The sequence below is a fragment of the Triticum aestivum genome, chromosome 2B (assembly GCF_018294505.1).
Source record: "Triticum aestivum cultivar Chinese Spring chromosome 2B, IWGSC CS RefSeq v2.1, whole genome shotgun sequence".
NCBI classification, from domain to species: domain Eukaryota; kingdom Viridiplantae; phylum Streptophyta; class Magnoliopsida; order Poales; family Poaceae; genus Triticum; species Triticum aestivum.
The window spans coordinates 788,543,510-788,557,057 of NC_057798.1; positions in this window are offsets into that span (position 1 = coordinate 788,543,510).

Sequence of the window (13,548 nt, forward strand, 5' to 3'; positions counted from 1 at the left end):
ATCCTTTATCCTAACAGGAAAAGGAGGTTTCTCAACATAAGTCGTAGGAACAATAGGATCACTATAGGTGATAGTCTTTTCTTCAACTGTAATAGGTGCAACTACTTTCACTTCAACGTGAGGATTATATTTAAACCATTTCTCTTTAGGGAGATCAACGTGAGTAGCAAAAGATTCATAGAAAGAAGCTACTATCTCAGAGTCAAGTCCATATTTAGCGCTAAATCCATGAAAAGCATCGGTATCCATAAAAGATTTAACACAATCGAACTTAGGTGTCATACCTGACTTCTTACCATCGTCAGAACCCCAATCTTCAGAGTTGCGTTTAATTCTTTCCAATAAGTTCCATTTGAAATCAATAGTCTTCAGCATATAAGAACCAACACAGGAAGTATCGAGCAGGTTGCGATCATTGAGAGAAAGCCGAGCATAAATTTTCTGAATAATCATTTCCCGGGAGAGCTCATGATTGGGGCATGAATATAACATTGACTTAAGCCTCCCCCAAGCTTGAGCGATGCTTTCTCCTTTGCGAGGCCAGAAATTATATATGTAATTAAGATCATGATGAACAAGATGCACAGGATAAAACTTCTGGTGAAATTCCAACTTCAATCCTTTATAATTCCAAGATCTCGTATCATCACCTAGCCTATACCATGTCAATGCATCTCCCTTCAAAGATAAAGGGAAGACCTTCCTTTTGACAACATCATCGGGAATACCTGCAAGCTTAAATAATCCACAAACTTCATCCACAAAGATAAGGTGTAAATCGCGATGCAATGTTCCATCTCCTGTAAATGGATTAGCTAGCAGTTTCTCTATCATACCCGAAGGAATCTCAAAGTAAATATTTTCAAAAAGTTCAGTAGGTTGAGGAGCAAATCTTTGCTCTTCTGGTCGGGGTGAAGATACCCCAAACAAGCCCCTCAAAGGATTAGTTTCCATAGTGACAAGTAACAGAAAATTTCAGCACACTATATAAATATTCCCTTACCAAGTTCCACTCACCAAAAGCGCTACACTCCCCGGCAACGGCAACGGCGCTAGAAAAGAGTCCTTCAGATAAGTAAGAGTGTTGAACCCAACGAGGAGCAGAAGGAAATGATAAGCGGTTTTCAGTAAGGTTTTATCTGCAAGCACTGAAATTGTAGGTAATAGATAGTTTTGTGATAAGATAAATTGTAACGAGTAACAAGCAATAAAAGTAAATAAAGTGCAGGAAGGTGGCCCAATCCTTTATGTAGCAAAGGATAAGCCTGGACAATTTCTTATAATGAGGAAGGAGCTCCCGAGGACACATGGGAATTATTGTCAAGCTAGTTTTCATCACGTTCATATGATTCACGTTTGGTACTTTGCTAATTTGATATGTGGGTGGACCGGTGCTTGGGTACTGCCCTTACTTGGACAAGCATCCCACTTATGATTAACCCCTATTGCAAGCGTTCACAACTACAAAAGAAGTATTAAGGTAAACCTAACCACAACATTAAACATATGGATCCAAATCAGCCCCTAACGAAGCAACACATAAAGTAGGGTTTAAGCTTCTGTCACTCTAGCAACCCATCATCTACTTATTACTTCCCAATGCCTTCCTCTAGGCCCAAATAATGGTGAAGTGTCATGTAGTCGACGTTCACATAACACCACTAGAGGAAAATACAACATACATCTCATCAAAATATCGAATGAATACCAAATTCACATGACTACTAATAGCAAGACTTCACCCATGTCCTCAGGAACAAACGTAACTACTCACAAAGCATATTCATGTTCATAATCAGAGGAGTAATAATATGCATTAAGGATCTGAACATATGATCTTCCACCAAGTAAACCAATTAGCATCAACTGCAAGGAGTAATCAAAACTACTAGCAACCCACAGGTACCAATTTGTGGTTTTGATACAAGATTGGATACAAGAGATGAACTAGGGTTTTGAGAGGAGATGGTGTTGGTGAAGATGTTGATGGAGATTGACCCCCTCCAGATGAGAGGATCGTTGGTGATGATGATGGTGATGATTTCCCCCTCCCGGAGGGAAGTGTCCCCGGCAGAACAGCTCTGCCGGAGCTCTAGATTGGTTCTGCCAAGGTTCCACCTCGTGGCGGCGGAGTTTCGTCCCGTAAGCTTGCCCTCGATTTTTTTCCAGGGTAAAAGCCCTCATATAGCAGAAGATGGACACCGGGGGGCCACCAGGGGGCCCAGGAGATAAGGGGGCGCGCCCAGTAGGGGTGGGCGCGCCCCCACCCTCCTGGCCAAGGTGTGGGCCCCTGATGTATTTCTTCCACTCAATAATTCTTATTAATTCCAAAAACATGTTTCGTGGAGTTTCAGGATTTTTGGAGCAGTGCAGAATAGGTTTCCAATGTTTGCTCCTTTTCCAGCCAGAATTCCAGCTGCCGGCATTCCCCCTCTTCATGGTAAACCTTGTAAAATAAGGGAGAATAGCCATAAGTATTGATATATAATGTGTAATAACAACCCATAATGCAATAAATATTGATATAAAAGCATGATGCAAAATGGACGTATCACTCAGCGTGACCATTGAATAGATCTCCACGGTTTCTCCACGGGTCGTCGTATTCGAGCCATCTTCGATGCCCCATGTACACGATTTTCCCAGACCCGCCATCTTTCCTTGACGTTAGCTACTGAGACGTCGTATCATCCATGCACCGCGTGCATCCACAATATCCATGGCATACCTGGCCTGCGACATATCCGTAACCGAGATAGTCCTGCACCGTCGTGATCAGCGCGACTCTCATGTAGAAATACTCGCCTTTGCTGGCATCCCATGTCTTGGCCGGTGTTTTCCATAATGTGTCTAACTCGTCTTGAAGTAGCCCCAGATACAAATTAATATTATTTCCGGGTTATTTTGGCCCTTGAATAAGCATGCTCATGTGAATGTACTTCGACTTCATGCACAACCAGGGGGGAGGTTGTACATCCATACAAACACGGGCCATGTGCTATGGTTGGTGTTCTGGTTGCCAAACGGATTCATGCCATAGGTACACGCGCCGAGCATGATGTTCCTTGCATCACATTCGAAAAACAGATAGAAGCTGTTCAACGCTCTCCACTGGCTTCCATCCTTGACGTGTCTCAGCTTCGAATCATCTTCATCGTCGGGCTTCTTCCTCTCCGCGTGCCAGCGCATTAGCTTTGCTTCCTTGGGATCTACAAAATACTGCTGGAGATGGGGAGTGATAGGTAAGTACCATACAACTTTCTAGGGACATTTCTTCCCGGCCTTCTTGTATCGAGAAGCATTGCACACCGGACAGCTTGTTCTTTCCGCGTGCTCCTTCCGATAAATTATGCAATCGTTGATGCATGCATGGTATCTAACGTGTGGCAGATCAAGAGGGCACACGATCTTCTTGAACTCATCAACACTAGTAGTACATAGATTGCCCGCGGGAAGAACATCGTTTAGGTACTTGAGATGCTCATCGAGGCTAGTGTCGGTCCATTTGTTTTTAGCCTTCGTCTTCAGGAGTTGGAGCGTGAAACTCAAGCGGGTCACCTCAGGATTGCAACCATCATACAATGGAGTGTTCGAATCTACCACCAGTTGCTACAGCTTAGCCTCCTCTCTAGAAGCAGCTCTCTCAGTAGTCGTCTCCTTGCGAAGCAATGCTTGAACATGAGGGTCCCGCACGATTGAACTTAGTACGAACGAACTCTGCTACGTGCAGTCCATGTCATTCTCTCCGCCGCCATGTCCGGCCCCTTCTCCTCCGCCATGTCCGGCCCCTTCTCCGCCGCCATGTCCGGCCTCTTCACCGCCGCCATTATCGATCATCTCTTTGTCTTGCCCCGTGTCATCATTGCCTGCCCTGTCGGCGTCCTCAACATCGTCATCCTCATCTTCAATTATCCATCGAGTATAGCCATCCATGAAACCAGTCATGAGCAGGTGTGCTTCGACACGACCATCGTCATGGGGGTCGAGCCAAACTATTCCTTTGCATTTTCGACACGGACATAAAACTTCTGTCCGGTTATTTTCTTTCATGTCCTGCACCGCCGACCGCAACCACCTGTCCACCATCGTTCCACTGACCATCGTGAACTCTGCACGGTAATAATAAACAAATTGATTATAAAAATGCGTGCATGCATCAAAGTCATACAAAAATTCAGCATGACCTTCCCTAAAAATAGGACATATATAGATATAGAGTTTGCCCGGAATTCACTGAAACAGAAATAAATCGACATTTCGGCAAAACATAGGCAACTCAAAAGCACAATTTGGTGTCAACTCATGCCACACACACAATTTATCTCATATCCCCAATTATCATATCACACACACATAAACATGATTATAGGCAATTTACTCCGAGTGGTTTTGCTGCGCATCTGAAGCCACCTGCCTTTAAGGGGGCGCAATATAAGATGTGGCGCACGAGAGCAGTCTACTGGTTTCAGACCATGGGCTGCTATGACGCCACTAAGGGCAAGCCTGAGGGCGATCTTAATCCAGCACAGCTAGAAGCTTTTGAGAAGATCGATACTCTCTTTAAACGCGCTCTTCTAGGTGTTCTTGATGATTCCATTGTGGATTCGTATATGTCGTTTGACAACGGCAAGGACATGTGGGCTGCGCTCGAGGCCAAGTTTGGTGCCTCGGACACCGGCAGCGAGTTGTACGTCATGGAGCAATTCTATGACTACAAGATGACTGATGAGCGCTCTATTGTACAGCAGGATCATGAGATACAGTCGCTTGCAAAAGAAGTTGAGCACTTCAAGTGTGTGTTGCCGGACAAATTTGTTGCCGGAGGCATCATTGCCAAGATTCCACCTTCGTGGAACAATTTTGCTACTTCCCTGAAACACAAGAGACAGGAGTTTTCCGTTGCGGATCTCATTGGTACTCTTGATGTTGAAGAGAAGGCGAGAGAAAAGGACACACATGCTCACTAGTAGGAAAAGGGGCAAATCTGAGACACATTAGTGCCGGTTTGATTTTGAGCCGGCACTAATGTGTCCATTAGTGCCGGTTCCAACGGCTAGCCGGCCGCTCTCATTAGTACCGGTTCGTGGCGAAATTTTAGCACCGGTTCGCGCCACGAACCGGTGCTAAAGAGAGTGGTGGCAGGATGTTGTCAGTCTGGGGCCCCTCCAGCACCTTTAGTACCGGTTCGTGGCACGAACCGGTATAAAGGTCGTCGTACATAAACCCTTCGTCCACCCGAGCTCGCTCTATTCTTCCCCTTTCCCCTCACTTCCTCTGTTCTTCCCCTCTCTTCCTCGAGCTCATCACAAATTTTGCCCAAAATTTGTCAAGATTTGAAGGCCCCCATCCATTCAAATGATCACAAAGGTTATCAACTTTGTGCTTTCATCTCTCATTGCTAGATTAGCTCTTGCAATGCTTTGTATAGTGATTAATTTGTGAGTTTAGTAATTTGGGAGGAATTATATGTGCTAGTATTTGATTTATATGCAATTTGAGGTCAAAAATAACACTTAGTTTGCATATATAGGTGTGGTTTACTTAGTGCCTTCTAAATCTCTGTCGTAACCACCGTCGATCGCCCGCACTATCCCGTCGCCGGCACCACCTTGTGGTGAGGCTCTTGTTCATGAATGTTTTACATTACCAAATTGATGTTTGTGTGATTTGGATATATAGTTAGTCGTATAATTATCTTACCCGTATGTTGTTTGTTATACATAGTGCCATGGTTTTGATATCCGTCCCCGTTGGCCCTCGTCCTTGTTATGATTCGTATGTGGTATATTCTCTTTTAAAACTAGTTATCGCATTTCGTGTTTAGGACAAATTATGCCCATCAAGTTGACATAGATATTTTTATCTAAGAGGTATGTGAACCGGAAATTCCAACCGACCCTATTGTAGAGAGGTTAAATTTGGTTGAAAGATAAAATGAGCATTTGAAAGAAAAATTGAAAAGAATTGAGGGGGAGAAGATGGAATTGGAGTTGCATGTTGCCGATGTCGTCGATGATCACAAGATCAAGATGGAGAAAATGAGGTTGAAGATTAGAAAGATTAGAAAATATGCCATTGATAGTGTGGCTTGGTATCATTATGTTGTTGGATCAATTGTTACCTTAGTTGCGATCTTGATCGCATTTGTTGTTGCATTTAAATTCTTTAGCTAGAGAGTTATTTGTATGCTGCATTTAATTAAGTGTTGTATATGAACTTTATGTATGAACTTGTACTAATTTGGTCTATTCGGTGTTGTGTAATGAAGATGAGCCGACAATGGATGTATGATGACCGATGCTCTCCCAAGTTCATTAATGGCGTGCATACTTTTCTGCTTGCCGCTGAGGCAAACAAGCGGGCGGATGATTTTATGCCTTGTCCATGTGCTGGCTGTAAGAATGGTCACAATTACTCTACGTCAAGAACCATTCATGTCCACCTATTTGAGTCCGGTTTCATGCCCCACTATAATGTTTGGACCAAGCACGGAGAAAGAGGGGTTATGATGTAAGACAACAAAGAAGAAGAGGAAGACGACATCTATCCTAGCCATGGGTTCCCTGAATACGATGATACAACAATGGGGGAAGAAGCTGAGCCGACAATGCGGGAAGAAGCTGAAGAAGAGGCATCAGATGAGCCCACTGATGATCTAGGTCGGGCCATTGCCGATGCAAAGAGAAACTGCGCAAGTGATTTGGAGAGGAAGAAGTTGCAGCGCATGTTAGAGGATCACAAGAAATTGTTGTACCCGAATTGCGAAGCTGACAAAAAAAGTTGGGCACCACACTGGAATTGCTGCAATGGAAGGCAGAGAATGGTGTATCTGACAAGGGATTTGGAAATTTGCTGGTAGTGATAAAGAATATGCTTCCAAAGGACAACGAATTGCCCGAGAGTACCCATGTGAAAGAAGAAATCTATATTTTGGGACCTACCATATTGGAAAGACCTAGAGGTCCGCTCCGCAATCGACGTGATGCACGTGACGAAGAATCTTTGCGTGACCCTGCTTGGCTTTTTGGGCGTGTATGGGAAGACAAAAGATACACCAGAGGCACGGGAGGACCAGCAACGTATGCACGGAAAAGACGGCATACATAAAGGTCAGGCCAGCTACGCTCTTACCAAAGAAGAGAAGGAAATCTTCTTTGAATGCCTACTCAGCATGAAGGTACCGTCTGGCTTCTCATCGAATATAAAGGGAATAATAAATATGGCAGAGAAAAAGTTCCAGAACCTAAAGTCTCATGACTGCCACGTGATTATGACACAACTGCTTCCGGTTGCATTGAGGGGGCTTCTACCAGAAAACGTTCGATTAGCCATTGTGAAGCTATGTGCATTCCTCAATGCAATCTCTCAGAAGGTAATCGATCCAAAAATCATACCAAGGTTACAGAATGATTTGGTGCAATGTCTTGTCAGTTTCGAGTTGGTGTTCCCACCATCCTTCTTCAACATCATGACGCACGTCCTAGTTCACCTTTGCAAAGAGATTAACGTTTTGGGTCCTGTATTTCTACACAATATGTTCCCCTTTGAGAGGTTCATGGGAGTCTTGAAGAAATATGTTCATAACCGTGCTAGGCCAGAAGGAAGCATCTCGAAGGGCCATGAAAATGAGGAGGTCATTGAGTTTTCTATTGACTTTATTCCTAACCTTAAGCCGATTGGTGTTCCTGAATCGCAGCATAAGGGCAGACTGGATGGAAAAGGCACGCTAGGAGGGGATCAAATAATATGTATGGACGGGCATTCTCTCACTGAAGCACACTACATAGTTCTACAAAATTCCGCCTTGGTGGCTCTGTATATGGAGAAACACAAGAATTTTCTACACTCCAAACACCCGAAGAAGTCTGACGACTGGATTACACGTGAACAAACGAGGACTTCCGTAGGTTGGTTGCAGAAACATGCCATGCATGATGGCGATATTGAAGATGACCTGTACTCGCTGTCCCAGTTACCATCTTCGAATATAATGACTTTCAAAGGGTTACAGATAAATGGGAATACATTTTACACGATCGCCCAAGATAAGAAGAGCACCAACCAAAATAGTGGTGTCCGCTTTGATGCAACAACCAATGTCGTGGTTCTAAGCCTGACAGTAGAGTGGGGGTAGGTATGGAGAGGCAAGGTCCTAGCTATGGAGAGGTTGTAAGCACAAAGGATGTACGAGTTCAGGCCCTTCTCGGAAGAAGTAACAGCCCTACGTCTCGGAGCCCGGAGGCGGTCGAGTGGATTATGAATGTATGGATTACAAGGTGCCGAACCCTTCTGCCTGTGGAGGGGGTGGCTTATATAGAGTGCGCCAGGACCCCAGCCAGCCCACGTAGGAGAGGGTTTAAGGTGAGTTAAGTCTGGGGCGTTACTGGTAACGCCCCACATAAAGTGCCTTTACTATCATAAAGTCTACTTAATTACAGGCCGTTGCGGTGCAGAGTGCCTCTTGACCTCCTGGTGGTCGAGTGAGTCTTCGTGGTCGAGTCCTTCAGGCCAGTCGAGTGAATCCTCGTTGGTCGACTGGAAGGCGACCTCTTCTAGGGATGTCCTAGGGTAAGTTACTTGGAACAGGTCCATGACCCTACCCTAGGTACATAACCCCATCATTAGCCCCCGAATGGATTGAGGCTTCGAGTGAAGAAGGAGTTGATGTCGTTTCCGATTAACCTTTGCGCTCTAGTTGTGCGCTGTTCTGGATCAAAGAATCTCTTCGCTGACAGGGAGCAATTTGTCTTCGGTCGACTCGATCCATTCTATTTTTGCGTCGAGTGATCTTTCGAGCTTCGACGAACTCCGAGCGACGGATCGCCGGAAACACCGCGTCTGACAGACTGATTTGTTGCTCGCGGATTCCGCGGGGTGCGAAATTTGGGGGCGCACGCGAAGCGGGGCAGACCGCGGCGTTCGGATGGGACGGGGCATAGACGCCTCGATCTCCGCGCCGCCTTTTTCGCCACGTATCCAGTCCTCATAACTGCTCCCAGATATGATTAGATCGACCGGGCCCACATGTCAGCCACTCGGAAGGGACCTTATAAATGTGCCCGGCGAGGATTTCTGTGCTGCGCCTCAGCATTCTCCCTCTCTCCCTCTGCTTCCTTCCTCCCTGCTCAGCGTGCTCGCTCTCGCCCCCGCACCACTTCCCTTCGTGCATCTCACCGGCGACCATGGCCAAGGAGAAGACGGCGGCGCTGGAGCATGCCAAGAAGGCGTCGGCATCGGAGAAGGCGAAGGGGAGATCCACCAGCCGCAGAGGGTCCTCGTCCAGATCCCGCCTGCCGAAAGGCTGGGTCCAAGGAGACTGGATCCAGTCGACCATCACGGAGAAGGACCTCCTCGACATGGCCAACGAGGGCTTGATCCCTCACGGAGCTGCGAGGTTGCCGGGGAAGGAGTGGCAGCCACAGCCAGAAGAGGGTGAGTGTGTGCTTCTGGCCACTCATGTTGATCGTGGGTTTTCCTTGCCGCCAAGCATTTTCTTCCGTGGCTTCTTGAATTTCTTTGGAGCGCAGCTCCACCACTTTACCCCAAACTCCATTGCCTATCTTGCTGCATTTGTGTCCATGTGTGAGGGTTTCTTGGGCTGTCGACCGCACTGGGGTTTGTTCAAACGTATCTTCACGTGTCGCTCTCAGACCGTGAAGAAGGCGAGCCCAGGTGATGAGAAGACCCGAGTCGTCCAAATGTGTGGGGGCCTGGGGATTCAGGTGAGGAATAATAGCACCTTCCCGCCCATGTCCTTTCCCGAGTCCGTCAGAGGCTGGCAGTCGACTTGGTTCTACTGTCAAGTCCAGTCGACGCCAGGGCAGTCGAGTGGACTCCCTCCGTTTACCATGGACCGAGTGAACAAGCCCTCCCCTCTGAAGCTGATTCCGGAGGAGAAAGCCGACATGAAGATGTTGATGGAGCGCGTGGTGCAGTTGGTTCGGGAGGGGGTGACGGGCATGGATCTTCTGGAGGTCTTCCTTAGGCGTCGCATCCAACCCCTTCAATTCCGGAGCCACTCCATGTGGTTGTATTGTGGGACCGAAGACGAGACTAGAGTCCATCCAGAAGAAGTCGACGACGTCACTCTGGAAAGATGGATGGTAGCCGTCACCGGAAACAGGGACAACCCGCGCGGAGCCAGAAGGATTCCTCCACTCGACCACAACAGCGACCCAAACAAGGTACACTTGCTCTGCTCTCCACTGCGCCCTTGTCGTATTCATTTCTGCTAACCCTGCCGACTGGTCGACTGATCCTTGTTTGGGTATCTGCCAGGCCCTCACCGAGCTGTACTCGATGCCCAATGGGGCACAAGCTTCGACTGAGGAAGGCGAGGCGAGCGGGGGCGAGGCGAGCGGGGGCGAGAGCCAGGAAGAGGAGGAATGGGACTCGGATGCTGCAGAGGATGATGACGACGATGACGATGATGAAGGTGATGAAGATGACATCGAGGACGAGGAAGAAGAGGAGGAGGAGGTCGTTCCACCGCACTCAGAAAGGCGGTCGAAGCTTGTCCACGACCCCTCGACCGAACGTGGTAAGGGGATTGCGACCGCCACTCAGTCAACCAAGCGCCCTCGGACCACCTCTCCGGCGCCGACTGAAAAGGCGCCGAAGCAGCCCAGGGCGGCCTCATCGAAACCGACCAAGCTCCTGCCGAAGATGAAGGTGTCCATCCCCACCATATCAGGGTAATTGTGTAGCTCATATTTTCTTATTCTGTGCGAACTTTATCTCCGGTCGACGCTGTGGTTAGTCGACTGATCCTTTGGAGTTGCAGTGCTGCTACTTCTGAAACCTCGGCCCGGGCCGACGACCACGAGATGGAGGATGCAGCAACTTCGAATCCAGGTACTGTGTTCTTAATACCATTCTTAGTCGACTGTCTCGCGATCTCTGATCCTGATCCTTCTCCGTAGCTCCACCCAACACTGTTATCGATCTTCCTGATGATGATGAGGATGAAGAGCCGCTGAAGCACAGGAGGAGTCGGAAAGCGTCCGCCAGTAAGGTGCCTCAGGATGTGACGGCGCCTGAGATTCTGACTGTGGAGGAAGAGAACACCACTCGACACACGGTGTCCTTCGCAAATCCACTGACGAGTGCTCAGCAGCCCTCCCTCTTCACGACGCACCACGTCCCAGAGGGCCAAGCTGGCGCAGCGAAGGAGGCGATACGCCAGGCGGGACTCATGATGGAGCAGCTGAAGACCATCCGGGACGCGAGCCAGGCAGCTTATGACGCCAGCTCTGCCCTCCAAAGCAATGTTCAGGTCAGTCGACCACCGTTTGTTCTGTTGGATATGCTTGCCAAAAACTTTTCCTTTCCAGAATTTATATTAGTCACCCACTGGGTGTGTCGAATAAACTCCGTGTTAGCGGGGGCACGCTGAGTGCACGCGCTGGGTGTAGTCCCCAAGGCTAAGGTCGACTGCTGGCAGTCGGCCTTAGGCTTTATAATGTCAATTTTTTTGTCAGTCGACTGGTCGACTGGATTTCACAAACCGGTGGGGGCACGCTGAGTGCACCCACTGGGTGTAGTCCCCGAGACTGTGGTCGACTGCTTGCAGTTGATCATAGTCTTAGAGAATGCATCTCGCACACTCTTTTTTTTTTTTGAGGTCGACTGGTCGACTTTGTCTTCAACAGGATTAGTGGGGGCACGCCGAGTGCACCCACTGGGTGTAGTCCCCGAGACTACGGTCGAATGCTTGTATTCGGCTGTAGTCTTAGAAACGTGTGTTTTTCCCTTTTTCACTCGGAAGTGAATTATATTTGACATTTAGTCGATTGGTTCTTCGCAGAACTCCTATGATCTTGTGGCTCGCTACTCAGAGCTGGAACAGAAGCATACTCAAGTCGAGCTGAGCTTGAAGCTGGTTCAGGAGAAGCTGACAAAGGCAAAGGAGGAGACCGAAGGTATGTTTGGTGAGATCCTGACGACTGCTTTTCCCCTTGCTTGTTTTAGCGTCTGATCTTGCTGTAACTTGCAGGCAAGGTAAGGGAGGCCCAGCAGAAAAAAGACCTTGAGCTAGCTGAGAAGATCAAGCTTGCTGACGAGAAGCTAGCTTCAGTCACCAAGCTCGAACAAGACAATACCAATCTGAAAACTGCTCTTGGGATTGCCAACAAGGAGGTCAGTCGACTGAGAACCGACAAAGCTGCCTTGACCGACCAAGTCAGCAAATTGACTGAGAAGAAAACTGAACTGGAGGCCTTCCTGAGTGGCCTTGCCAAGAAGCTGTTTCTTATGCTTGAAGGTAAGCCTCCATGTTTGGCAAATATTTCCAATTGTGGCTTTTTCCATTCGACTATCTCCTTGACTTAGTGATCACCCTTGCAGAATTTTGTCAAAACTTTGCAGAGGAAACCAGCCGACTGGAGCCAAACCTTGACCCCGTCAATTCTCCGGTGAACGACGAAGTTGCCATGGATGTTTTCCGACTGGAGTCTCGTGTTGCAGCTGTCGTGGACTATCTCGCAAGGCTGAAGGCCGCCACCTCTCGCATCGACTCGACGCTCTGGCCTGAGGAGACACTTCAGAATGACCTTGAGTCGCTGATGGCCCGACACTTCAGAATGACCTTGAGTCGCTGATGGCCCGCTTGAACACGATCCCTGGTCGAGTGCAGGAGTGGAAGAAGTCCTCGGCTCGGTGTGGTGCAGATGTCGCTCTGTGTCTGGCCCGAGTCCACTGCAAAGATGCACGAGAGGAGAAGCTGGCGGCCCTTCGGGTGGCCAATACCAAGAAGCACGACTTCAGGTCCTTTATGGAGACTTTCCTTGCAGCTGCCACTCGGATTGCCGACGGAATTGACCTTGATGAATTTGTTGCACCTTCCAGCCCTCCACAGGAGGGGTAAAAAACTTCTTCTGGCTTGACTCTTTAAATTTGCCTCGGTATGCCGAGTGGAATTGTAACCGACAAACTTTAACAGGCTTGACGCCTGAGCACTTTCGGTTCCTTTAGATATCGATTCGAACTTGAATTTGGCGCTTGAATATGATTGCCTTCGGCTCAAAATGTCTTTTGCAGGTTCAAAGCAAGGTGCCTGTGCTTAGGTGAGCGTTTGGACTGCAGCTAAGCCTCCGAGTGAGAGGGTCGCTCTTCACTCGGTAGGATTTTTGTAACTTAGGCGAGCGCAGGGCTGCAGCTAAGCCTCCGAGTGGAAGGCTGGCTTACCACTCGGTAGGATTTTCACAACTTAGGCGAGTGCTTGGACTCCAGCTAAGCCCCCGAGTGAGAGGGTTGCTCTTCACTCGGTAGGATTTTTATAACTTAGGCGAGCGCGAGGTCGCAGCTAAGCCTCTGAGTGAGAGGATCGCTCTTCACTCGGTAGGATTTCCACAACTTAGGCGAGTGCTTGGACTGCAGCTAAGCCCCCGAGTGGAAGGCTAGCTTACCACTCGGTAGGATTTTGATAAACTTAGGCGAGTCCTTGGACTGCAGCTAAGCCCCTGAGTGAGAGGGTTGCTCTTCACTCGGTAGGATTTTCATAACTTAGGCGAGCGCGAGGTCGCAGCTAAGCCTCCGAGTGAGAGGATC